This window comes from Dasypus novemcinctus, chromosome 3, assembly GCF_030445035.2.
Source record: "Dasypus novemcinctus isolate mDasNov1 chromosome 3, mDasNov1.1.hap2, whole genome shotgun sequence".
Taxonomy (NCBI): domain Eukaryota; kingdom Metazoa; phylum Chordata; class Mammalia; order Cingulata; family Dasypodidae; genus Dasypus; species Dasypus novemcinctus.
The window spans coordinates 103394651-103408239 of NC_080675.1; the positions used below are offsets into that span (position 1 = coordinate 103394651).

Genomic DNA, 13589 nt, shown 5'->3' on the forward strand with positions numbered 1-13589 from the left:
ATTAAACATAACTAGGATACCCTTTTAGATACCCAACAAGACTCTATTTTAACTTGAAATTCAATTATTTTAAATCTCATAATTTTAAATATATTTGAGAACCTTTTAAAACAGTTTAGTCTAGACTTGGAACTTTGGATGATATATGTTGAACCAGAGCTGAAAAGTATAATGTTAAATTTTATCACTAAACCTCAGACCTCAGTTGAGAGGAAAATTTGCCTCTTACTGATAATTTTTTGGCTTTCCTTATAAAAGTAAGTTATTTTCAGGATTTTAGAAAATGAAGATTAAAAATAAAGTAGGTCTCCTGTTATCCTACTACCAATGAAAACATGGTGGTGCATATCTTTCTAATCCATTTTCTTTTCTTTTAAAAAAAATTTTTTTATTGTGGTAAAATATACAAAACCAGTACCATTTTTAAGTGTATAATTCTGTGATATTAAGTACATGGACAATGTTGTGTAACCTTCACCACTATCTATTTCCAGAACCTTTTCATTATCCCAAACAGAATCTCGTACCCATTAAGCAATAAGTCCCCATTTTTTCCTCCCTCCACTCCAACCTCAAGTAACCACTATTCTGCCTTCTGTGTCTATAAATTTATTCATTCTAAGGACTTCATATAAGAGAGATCACGTATTTGTCGTTTTCTGTCTGATTCATTTCATTCAACATGATGTCTTCAAGTTATATCATTGTGGGTTTGATTTGCATTTCTCTAATGGCTAATGATGTTGAGCATATTTTCATATACTTACTGGCCATTTGTATATCTTCTCTTTTTAAAGATTTATTTTTTATTTATTTCTCTCCCCTTTCTTCCCCCCTCCCCCCAGTTGTCTGTTCTCTGCATCCATTCACTGTGTGTTCTTCTGTGTCCACTTGTATTCTTGTCAGCGGCACCCAGAATCTGTGTCTCTTTTTGTTGCGTCATGTTGCTGCTTCAGCTCTCTGTGTGTGCGGCACCATTCCTGGGTAGGCTGCACTTTTTTCGCACTGGGTGGCTCTCCTTATTGGGCGCACTCCTTGCGCGTGGGGCTCCCTTATGTGGGGGACACCCCTGTATGGCAGGGCACTCCTTGTGCACATCAGCACTGCCTGGACCAGTTCATCACATGGGTCAGGAGGCCCTGGGTTTGAAACTTGGACCTCCCGTATGGTAGGCAGACGCCCTATCTATTGGGCCAAATATGCTTCCCTGTATATCTTCTTTTTAAATTTATTTTATTATTTTTAAAGAAACTTTAGATTACATAAATGTTACATTGAATATATTGGGAATTCCCATGTACCTCACTCCCTCTCTCTCCTACACTTTTCCCTATTAACAACACCTTTCATTAGTGTGGTACGTTTGTTAAAACTGATGAATACATATTGAAGTTTGCTACTAACCGTGGTCTGTAGTTTACATTATGGTTTACACTTTGCACTAGGCAATTTTATAAGTTTTGACAAAATGTATGCTGGCCTGTATCCATCATTGCAGTGTCATGCAGAACAATTCCAATGTCCCCAAAATTCCCCAGGTTACACCCATTCTTCCCTCTCCCTCCCCTCAGAACCTCTGTTGACCGCTGCCTTTGTATTAATGCTACAAGTTCTTCCATTACTAGAATAATATTAAGTCTACTTTAGTCCATAGTTGCAATCTCCCTTATGTTTGTTCATTCCTCGATCTTGAGGATTTGGGGATGGTGATCCCCACTCTGCTTCCACTTGAGAGGGGCTTTAGATCCCATGGGGCAGATGAATGGAACTGTCTTGCTTGCAGTTGTAGATACTCTATGTTTTGGGGATGGGTGTTGTGCATCATCATCCTCTTATTAGTTGTCCTGGGTGAATTCAGTGAATTGGAGGGTGTATATCTTCTTTAGAGAAATGCCCATTTTTTTAAAAAAATTGGGTTGTCTTTTGTTTTGATTTGTAGGAGTACATTCTGGATATTAAACCCTTATCAGATATATGCTTTTTGTAATTGTGTTACTTTCTCTTCCCCAATAAAGTTTTTTTCTTAAAGATAAATTTATCTGATATTAATAGAATCATATCAGCTTTGGTTAGTATTTGCCTGATATAGCTCTCTCCTTTACTTTCAGCTTTGCATGTCTTTACATGATCTTTTGTAAACAGTATGTATCTTAGTTTCCTAGACTACTCAAAGCAAATACCGTGAAATGGGTCAGGTTAAACAATAGGAATTTATCTGCTAATGCTTTTGAGACCAGAAAAATGTCCAAAACAAGGCGTCATCAAGATGATACTTTCGGCGGTGGCCTGTGGGCCGCCTCCAGTGGGTACCAAACTACGGTCCCAGTCAGTTCCTCACCTGCTCCTGATCCCCAGGTGTCTGGTGGGACATGGCAGACTCCGGCTGCAGGAGTTGCCAGGGAAGGGATGAGGAGAGTTTTCTGTACTTCACCTATGCGAGCAACCTGCTGACAGAGAGGATCCACCTCCAAAACCCGTCAGCCACGTTCTGCTGCGTAGCCTGCCTGCAGGATTTTAAGCTTGACTTTGGCAATTCTGAAGGCAAAATAAGTGATACTTGGCATGGAGGAATAGCTACCATATTTCAAAGTCCTGGAGATGAAGTGTGGGGAGTAATATGGAAAATGAACAAAAGCAATTTAAGTTCTCTGGATTAAGTTGTAAGTGGAACATATGATCCAATAGAAGTTACTGTTCACACCAGAGAAGGAAAAGAAATAACCTGTTGAAGTTATCAGATGAAAAATTATGTGAGTGTTCCCCCATCACCAAAGTATAAAAAGGTCATTTGCATGGGTGCATAATAAAATGGTTTACCACTGGAATATGAAAAGAAGTTAAAAGCAATGGAACCAAATGACTATAAAGGAAACTCTAAGAAGAAATTGAAGATATTATCAAGAAGGGGGAAGTAAAACCTCAGTAAAACATAGACTTTATCTAAGATAGTCTAGTTGCTAATATGAACTCTTTTTAACATTAGAGAACAGGGATCTGGGATATCTCTGTGTTTGATAAATTTTTAACAGGGCTCTGAAGGGATATTTCATTTGAGTGGTTCTTTTTTTTTCAATCAGAAACTGGGTTAAGAGTTAAATGATTTTTAAAAGAGTGTAAGGCTCTGGAATTCATAAATGGATTTGGGTACTCCTCTGAATACTTAAACCTGTTTTGAGTTGATTTTAAGTGTATTCTTGTTCTGTGGCAAAGGATATATATGCAACCTGCTTAATGATGGTGCTAGTGAATTGTTCTACTCTGAGATTTTTTTAATCCAGTTTAATAATAACAAGCAACTATAGAGAAAATTGATAGTGAAGCTTAAAATGTGAAAGATGGTATACTGTTCTTAAATGAATAATTGTATTTCTGTTTTAACCCATTTTCCCCACTAAAGTGCTGTATATCATTATGTTATTAGAGAGACTCAAACCATTTTCTCTGGATCTGGTCTTGGACCTATATAGTCTATACTAGAGGAGTATAGCACAAGCTCTGGAACCAGACAGAATGGGGTCAGTTGTCACGTCTACTGTTTCCAACTGTGAAACTTTGTAATAATTGACTCTCTGTGCCTGTTTCCTTCCTTTATGCCTGTAGAGTAAGGATAATCAAAATACTTATGTTTTAGGATTGTTGTGAAGATTAAATAAGTAAATATATTTAATGAGTATAGAACAGAACCTGCCACAAAATAAAGATTAGCAATTGTTTTTCTTATTGAAAAATTAGGTTTGTACAGGGCTATCCTTGGGACAGGATTTTAAAGTAGAAGGTCAAGATAATGAAGGGAAAAAAATTGTTCATGGAAGTTAAAGCTTCTTGATTTAATGAAGAAATTATAACCTCCTTAAATTAATTTTCTGAATCAATGGAGGAAAGAAAAATGAATAAAGCAATACAGGTTATCAAAAAAAAAAAGATGATACTTTCTTCCTGGAAGACCAACTGCTGGTTGGTGATCCTGGACTCTTCTGTCACATGGCAAGGCACAGGGCAGCATTTGCTGGACTCTCCCTTCTCTTCTGGGATTTGTTGATTTCTTCTGTAGCTTTCTCTTTCTCTTGTCAGAATTTCATTCTCTTATAAAGGATTCCAGTAATAGGATTAAAACCCATCATGATTATGTTGGGTCACAAACTCCTTATTTGATGCCTCATCAAAAGGTCCTACTTAAAATGGTTTTACACTCAGGAATGAATTAACTCTAAGAATGTGTTTTTTCTGGGATACCTACAGCTTCAAACCACCATACTATATGCCTTGATTTTGTAGTTTAATTCAATTTGACAATTGTTATGTTTTAGACTGTTTACATTTATTATAATTATTGGTACTATTGATATATTTGAACCAATTTCTACCATCTTAGTTATATCAATTAGTCCCTCATTTTCTGTTTTTTTAATCCATTCTTTCAAATAAACATTACCTATATCATCCTACTTGCTAAATAAATAAACATTAGCACACTCTCACATCCCTCTCTTCCCCCTGCCACAACTCCCAACATATTGGTATTTTCTAGAATAGGTCAATGGGAAAAGGAGGGGTTATTGAATGGATTTGGAAGAACTATCCATTTGTTAACTATATGGTTTGGCTTCTTCAAACCTTTCTAGTCACTCTCTCTTCTTCACTCTACTTCAACTAGGTTAGCATTTCTGTTTTATGAGTCCACTAAGTTTGTTCCTGCTGCAGGATCTTTTAAACTTGCTATTCCCTGTGCCTGAAATGCACATCTTTGTGGACCATCCTATAGCAGGGGTGGGCTAACACCAGCTCATATCAGCTCATTGGAGTCAGTTGTGTGCCTCTCTTCCCTTCCCAACCACATGGCTAGTGCCTTCATGTTAGTTGTGTGAAGTTGGCCCTGGAATGAGAACACCACAGAAATTGGCAAATACTACAAGCCAGGGATTTTCTTTTTTTTGTTTTTTTAATTCCAGAGAGATAATTTACCAGCACACCAGTGATCCAATCTGAAGTTGTCTTCATTACCCTACCTAGTCAAAATCTATCCCAGTAGTTTCATTGTCTTTGTTGACCTTATCACTTCTTGAAAGATCATATTTTTAATTCAATTTGTTTCTGTCTTCTGTGACTGCAGTGTAAGCACAATGAAACCAGTGTCTTTATGTGTTTTATCTACTGCTATACCCAGAGAACCTAGAACAGCATCTGGTACATCATAGAAATGGAATAATTTTCATGAATTAATTGAATTAATGAATTACTCAAAAGTGGTGAAAATTATCAGCTGTGTCATTCTCTTTAGAATTTTCTGGAATCATGGAGAGGAAAAGGATTCCCCCCCCCCCTTTTTTTTAATTTTTTTGGGAAATTTCAAAGCTCCAACAAAGTAGATATCTGGAATTCCTCTTAAAACACTCCAGGAGAAAAAAGGTGAGGTGCTTTAAAAACAGATTTGTGGGTTGGGAAGCGGATGTGGCCCAACAGATAGAGCGTCCACCTATCATATAGGAGGTCCAAGGGTTCGATACCCAGGGTCTCCTGGCTCTTGTGGTGAGCTGGCCCACGTGCAGTGCTGCTGCGCACAAGGAGTGCTGGCCCACGCAGGGATGCCCCTGTGTAAGGGTGCCGCCTGCACAAGGAGTGGCCCCTGCTCAAGGAGAGCCACCTGTCACGAAACCGCAGCCCACCCAGGAGTGGTTCCACACACATGGAGAGCTGGTACAGCAAGATGACGCAACAAAAAAGAGACACAGGTCCCCAGTGCTGCCTGATGAGAATACAAGCAGACAAAGATGAACACACAATAAATGGACACAGAGCAGACAACAGAGTGGGGTGGGGTCGGGATAAATAAATAAATCTTTAAAGGCTGTTGTTAAAAGAGACTGAGAGAAGATGCTTGACAAATGATTTAAAAGAAAATCATCTTAGACTGAGTGAAACAGCTAAAAGACATTGTTTTAAAATAAATAAACAGATTTGTGGGGAGTAGATGTGGCTCAAGAAGTTGAGCACTGCTTCCCACATGGGCAGTCCCAGGTTCAGTCCCCGATACCTCCTTAAAAACACCAAACAACAAGCAAACAAATGAAAAAACCAACTCAGGGGGAGCTGATGTGGCTCAGGGGTTAAGCACTGGCTTCCCACATCCAAGGTCTCAGGCTCATTTCTCCGGGCCCAGTACCATAAAAAACAACAGATTTGCAATATTTTTGAAGATTTTTTTTTCCTGGAATTTTTTAAAGGGAATTCCAAATATCAGGTTTTTACTACCCTCCCCTCTCTCTTTAAATAAGCATTTCATGTTCAAATTTCCCTGATTGTTTCAAAAATATCTTTTTACTTTTGATTTGTTTAAATAAGGATCCTAACAAGGTTCACACCTTGTACTTGGTTGGTACATCTCTTAAGTGTCTTCTAATCTGTAAGAGTTCAACCTTTTTAGTTTATGCCATTTATTCATTTATCATGTAGAATTTTCTACGTTCTGAATTTGGTGATGGTATTTGATATTATTCCTCCTGCATATTTTCTGAGAATTGGGAGTTAAATATAGAGACTTGATTAGATTAAATTTCTGTTCTTTTGGGAAGAATAAGTCATAAATGGCACAGTGTACTTTTCATTTCATTACTTCAGGAGATTGTGTTGTCCCACTTCTAGTAAGGTTAAGAACGGTCAGTGGGTGTGTGACAGTGGTGCAGTGATGTGATTGGGCTTGGTGGTGCTAGTCAGTGAAGGAGAGTAGGGTGGGGAGATTCAGTTGAACTATCCAAGGAACTGGGGGGAAGGATGAGGGAAGGAGCAGGTGAACTCTGGAGATTTGCAGGTCTGTATTTAAAACTACAATGTTTGGAATATTCTTTTGGCAAATATGGCAGGGGAGGGTTACTGATGTAGGCTGTTGGAGGACAGGGCACACCTGGGGCAGGCGTCTATGGAATACATAAGTGTCATCTTGTCATAGTGTATTATGTCAGTGGATGGAGATATATAAATAAAATATTAAACTCCCATTCTGGGGAGTCCTGCTATGTTCTCAATTAGAGGACAAAAATCCCTCAAGACCATAGGCAGTGTCTAGTAAAAGAAAACAGACTGATATGTCAAGTTCTCAATATTATTGCAAGTAAATATGAATCTTATTCTTCAAAAACTGAAACTTAGTAGTTACCTTAGGTTCCAAGGGGAGAGGGACGAAAGAATAGAATAGATGGAACATAGGGCATTTTCAGAGCATTAGAATTGTTCTGTATAATCTTGCAATAACCATTTTACATTTCATCAAAACCTATAAAAGTATATGGTCCAAAATGTAAACCATAATGTAAACCATTGACCATGGTTAGTAGCAATGCTTCAATATTTCTCCATCAATTGTAACAAATGTACCATCCCCATGTAAAATGTTATTAATAGGGGAGAGGAGACAAGGGGGAGGGCATTGAGTATATGGAAATCCCCTGTATTTTCTGTGCAACTTTTCTGTAACATAAAGCTTCTTTGAAGGTGATAATGAAAAAAAATAAGACACTGGGAGAATATACAGGAGAAATGTCACTGTTCATATAAGACAACAGATCTCACAGTGATGAAAGATATCTAAAAAAATTTTTAAAATATTTTTATATTTATTTTTAAAGTAGACTTATTATTATTGTGCTATAGACTTATTATTCTAGCAATGGAAGAACTTTTATCATTGATATAAAAGCAGTGACCACCAGAGATTCTGAGGGGAGGGAGAGGGAAGAAGAGGTGTAATATGGGGATATTTGGGGGATATTGAAATTATTCTAGGGAAGCGGACTTTGGCCCAGTGGTTAGGGCGTCCATCTACCATATGGGAGGTCCGCGGTTCAAACCCCGGGCCTCCTTGACCCGTGTGGAGCTGGCCATGCGCAGTGCTGATGCGCGCAAGGAATGCCGTGCCACGCAAGGGTGTCCCCCGCGTGGGGGAGCCCCACGTGCAAGGAGTGCACCCGTGAGGAAAGCCGCCTAGCGTGAAAAGAAAGAGCAGCCTGCCCAGGAATGGCGCTGCCCACACTTCCCGTGCCACTGACGACAACAGAAGCGGACAAAGAAACAAGACGCAGCAAATAGACACCAAGAACAGACAACCAGGGGAGGGGGGGAAATTAAATAAATAAATAAATCTTTAAAAAAAAAAAAAAAAAAGAAATTATTCTACATGACATTGCATTGACCAATACAGGCCATTTTATGTTTTGTCATAATTTACAAAATTGTGCAGGGTCGAATGTAAACTAATGTATGATTTTTTGTTTGTTTGTTTGGTTTTGTGTTTGTCATTTTAAAACATATATTCTTCATGTTTTTTCATTATTTTTTACTTTTTTAAAAAAAGTTTTTAGGGAAACGGACTTTGGCCCAGTGGTTAGGGCGTCCGTCTACCACATGGGAGGTCCGAGGTTCAAACCCCGGGCCTCCTTGACCCGTGTGGAGCTGGCCCATGCGCAGTGCTGATGCGCGCAAGGAGTGCCGCGCCCCCCCAGGGGTGTCCCCCGCGTAGGGGAGCCCCATGCGCAAGGAGTGCACCCCATAAGGAGAGCCGCCCAGCGCGAAAGAAAGTGTAGCCTGCTGAGGAATGGCGCCGCCCACACTTCCCGTGCCGCTGACAACAGAAGTGGACAAAGAAACAAGACGCAGCAAAAAAGACACAGAAAACAGACAACCGGGGGAGGGGAGGGGAATTAAATAAATTTTTTAAAAAAATAAATCTTTAAAAAAAGTTTTTAGATTACATAAATATTACACACAAAACATAAGGGTTTCCCATATGCCCCACTCACCACACCACCCACATTTACCCACATTAACAACATCCTTCATTAGTGTGGTTATTCATTGCAATTGATGAACACATTTTGGAGCATTGCCACTAAGCATGGATTATAGTTTACATTGTAGTTTACACTCTCTCCCACATAATTCTGTAGGTTATGGCAAGGTATATAGTGGCCTCTATCTGTCACTGCAATGTCATTCAGGACAATTTCCCCATATTATACCTTAAAACATACGTTCCTTTTTTTTTTTTTTAATGTTACATTCAAAAAAATATGAGGTCCCCATATACCCCCCCCACCTCCCTCACCCCACTCCTCCCATAACAACAACCTCCTCATCATGGGACATTCATTGCACTTGGTGAATACATCTCTGAGCACTGCTGCACCACATGGCCAATGGTCCATATTATAGTTTACACTCTCCCCCAGTCCACCCAGTGGGCCATGGGAGGACATACAATGTCCAGTAACTGTCCCTGCAGTACCACCCAGCACAACTCCAAGTCCTGAAAATGCCCCTACATCACATCTCTTCTTCCCCCTCCCCACCCTCAGCAGCTACTTTGGCCACTTTCTCCACATCAGTGATACATCTACTTCCATTACTAATCACAATAGTTACAGAATAGAATATCAGTAAGTCCACTCTAATCCGTACTCTATTCCTCCATTCTATGGACCCTGGGATGGTTATGTCCACACCATCTCTGTATCAAGAGGATGCTTAGATTCCACTTGGATGATGGATGCAATTCCCCTGCTTGCAGTTGTAGGCACTCTAGGCTCCCTTGTGTGGTAGTTGACCTTTTTCACCTCCCTGTTAGCTGGCTGGGGTAAGTCCAATAAACCAGAAGGCAGGAGTTGTAAATCTGGCTATCACATGGACAGTCCAGAGATTCAGGTCCCCTGAGTATACACTAAACCCCAGTGCCAACCACAGGTCCGGTAAAAGTAACAGGAGAGGCTTGTGAACAAAGATCACATCTGAGTCCAACTCCATCACACTTAGGAACACAAATTCCAAAGTAGGGCCAACTGACATGGTACTGAAGTCTATCTGCCATGATCATAGAACCTGTGGGTCTCTGTAGCCCTCAGAAGAATTAATACCTGGGGTTGTATCTGTCTCTGGGACTCTGCTGAGGTGTGCATAGGGGTGACCCCTCTTATGACCTCCCGGCTCTTTTTTGGAGACTCATAGCCATATAAACTCATTCATCCTTTCCATTTCCCCCTTTTATTCAAAGTCAAAAAGCATTTTTAGCTCCTGATATTACTTGTAGGCTGAGATATTCTGCTGGTCTGAGTTGACCCTTTTATTCGAGGTTGTTTTCTAGTTACATCATCAGCTGGTACTTGTCGTAATCCCTCAGTGCCAGGGAGGCTCATCCCTGGGAGTCATGTCCCATGCTGGGGGGGAAGGCAATGCATTTACATGCTGAGTTTGGCTTCAAGACTGGCCACATTTGAGCAACATGGAGGCTCTCAGGAGGTAACTCTTAGGCACCCTGCAGCTCTAGGCCTAGTTCTTATTTCAGGTGCACAGGCTTACAAGCATAGTCATTAGTATCAAGGGCTCATTGTTGGACAATCTTCTTTATTGGTCTTAGCCATTGCACTTGGGGGATTGTTGCTGTTCCATTGGAATGTGGTAGAACTCCCCTGGATAGGAATTCAGCACTCCCTCAGTTGTCGTTTTTAACTGTAACCACTATGAAAATATCCACACATTTTTATGTACCCTATATATATGCCCTGGAGAACTCCCAACCATGTGCCCCCTATCAATAATACCCCATACCAGTATTCCTCCTCTGCCATTGTTGTACCTCTCTGTGGTCCTAAACTTCTTTGAAACTGTGCCCAATATATTGCCAGGTTCCATTAATAGTAAATGGAATATAGTGGTGGCTTTAAAGGTTAGATATATAATAACATACTAATTTAGAAAAAAAACAATAAATTGGGGTATCAAAAAATTTAAAAATGAAAAACTTTGTTTTTGATATTTTGCCTTCCATCACTGCAATAAGTGTTGCCCTGTGTTCACATTGGCAGGGTAACTTCTTCCATCTCTTCCTCAGTGTGTACATCCTTTCTTTTTCTTTTTTTTTTTTCTAATTATTAAGCTTGTCTTCACAAAAGTTTTAGACCACAGTAATTCATATATACAATATACAATACTCCCACATATCCAACATCAGACACTTTGTCCCTTCCCTAGCGATAATCTTTTTACATGTTCATACTATATTTACTGCAGCTGATGTACAGATATTGAGACAATAGCTTTCCAACAAGGTTACACTTGGGCTTACATTATGGTTTATATTTTAGTCTATACAGTTTTCTATATTTTTAGTTATCTTATGTTTTGCATTATGATTTACATTTTAGTTTATAGGCCCCTATACATACTTGGTATAATTTAGCATGTCCTATATCCATCCTTGCATAATCTTGTGAGACACTTCCATTGCCCCACAGTTACACTGATTCCATGTATTCAATACCTCTTTCCCCCTCCCCTAAGGGCCCACAGTGACAATCAATCTTCGTTGCTTGAAGGGTGATGTTCAGAGATACTTGCAACAATATTGAGCGCTTGACATGCTCAACTGCCCTAACGTATTGGGAGACACCATTTCTCTCAAGAGATACAATTCCCTCTATTTGAGAACTTCAGTCATCCCCAGGATGTGGGTATACCTTCACTCTCATTGTATGGGTCTCCATCCAATGATATAACCCACTATGACAAAATGAGCACTCACACACTCCCTAGAAGCCTGTCCTGGGTTGGATTCTCCCCTTTAAACATCTTAAACAGGTAATCTTCCTTATCATATTTTTTAAAAAGTTTTCTCAACATTATACTCTCAACCACATACCTGACAGTCTCCCATGATCAAATGTTCCCCTCACCCTCTCCCCAATTACTTGGGCCATATTACCCATCCTCCCATCCCTAACCCCCCTCAAGCCTGCAAAGCCCCACCCAAAGTTATCCCCATGCCCCCATTTTATCCCTTCCCTGTACAAATACCTCCAGCTTATCATAGATTTCACCCATGTAAGTGTCAGCTTACATCGTTCCTCTAGCCCCCAACTTCCTTTAAGCCTATCATCTGGTCTCTAGCTCTCTGAGACAGCTTGGTTTACTTATTTCATATCATTGAGGTAATGTAGTATTTGTCCTTCAATGCCTGGGTTGCTTCACTCAACATAAGGTTCTCAAGATTCATCCATGTTATCACATGTGTTTATAGTGTATTCGTTCTTAAAGCTGAGTGGTATTCCATTGTATGTATATACCACATTTTATTTATCCATTCATCTGTTGGTGGGCATTTGGGTTGATTCCAACTTTTGGCAATAGTGAACAATGCTGCTATGAACATTGGTGTGCATATATCAGTTTGTGTCCTTGTTTTCATTTCTACTATATACCCAGCAGTGGAATTGCTGGGTCATATGGCAAATCTTTAGCTAGTTTTTTGAGAAACTGCCAAACTGTCCTCCAGAATGGCTGGATCCTTCTGCATTCCCACCAGCAGTGGATGAGTGTTCCCATTCCTCTACATCCTCTCCAGCACTTGTAGTCTTTTGTTTTTTTCATAGCTGCCAATCTTTTGTGAGTAAGATGGTATATCATTGTAGTTTTGATTTGCATTTCCCTAATAGCTAGAGATTTAGAGCATTTTTCCATTAGCTTTTTAGCCATTTTTATTTCTTCTTTGGAGAAGTGTCTGTTTAAATCTTTTTCCCATTTTTATGGGTTGTTTGTCTTTTTATTTTCAAGATATAGGAGTCCTTTATATATGCAGAATATAAGTCTCCTATCAGATATATGGTTACCAAATATTTTCTCCCATTGTGTAGGCTGTCTTTTCACTTTCTTGAACAACTCCTTAGAGGTGCAGAAGGCTTTAATTTTGAGGAAGTCTCATTTATCTATTTGTTCTTTTGCTGCTCATACTTTGGGTGTGAAGTTCATGAAGCCATTTCCTATTACAAGGTCCTGTAAATGGTTCCCTACATTGCTTTCCAAAATCTTTATGGTCTTGGCTCTTAATTTAGGTCTTTGGTCCATCTTGAGTTGATTTATGTATAAGGTGTGAGTTGGTAATCCTTTTCATTACATATGGATATCCAGTTCTCCAGGCACCATTTGTTGAAGAGTCCATTCTCTCCCAGTTGAGAGGGTTTGGTGGCCTTATCGAATATTATATGACTGTATATATGAGGATGTATATCAGAACTCTCAATTCAGTTTCATTGGTCAGTGTGTCTATCCTTGTAGTGCATGGTTAATAGCAGTGCTTCAATATGTGTATGTGTTTATTGGGAGGCAGGTGTGGCTCAAGTAGTTGAGCCCCTGCCTACCACATGGGAGGTCCCAGGTTCCGTTCTTGATGCCTCCTAAGAAGATGAGCAAGACAGTGTGCTGATGTGATGGGCAGGCACTGCAAGCTGACCCAACAAGATGACGCAAGAGACTTAAGGAAAACGTAATGGGAGACACAACAAAGCAGGAGCAGAGGTGGCTCAAGTAATTAGGCACCTTCCCTTCTACATCAGAGGTCTCAGGTTCGGTCCCCAGTGCCTCCTAAAAAGAAGACCAGCACACAGCAAACAGACACAGCAAATGCAAACAACAAGGGGGTAGGGAGAAATAAATATGTGTTCATCAGTTGTAACAAATGTACCACACTAATGAAGGATGTTAATGTGGGAAAGTGTGGGAGGGCAAGGGAAAGGTATATGGGAATCCCATATATATTTATCTATATATCTATA

The 13589-nt window shown here is 39.8% G+C and overlaps 1 protein-coding gene and 1 pseudogene across 4 annotated transcripts in view; both read left to right on the forward strand.

Moving 5' to 3' along the window:
• Positions 1-13589, forward strand: part of SLC12A6 (solute carrier family 12 member 6) — a 134330-nt gene that overhangs the window by 77013 nt on the left and 43728 nt on the right. The gene's annotated exons all lie outside the window — the stretch shown is intronic.
• Positions 717-2926, forward strand: LOC139438176 (gamma-glutamylcyclotransferase pseudogene; annotated as a pseudogene).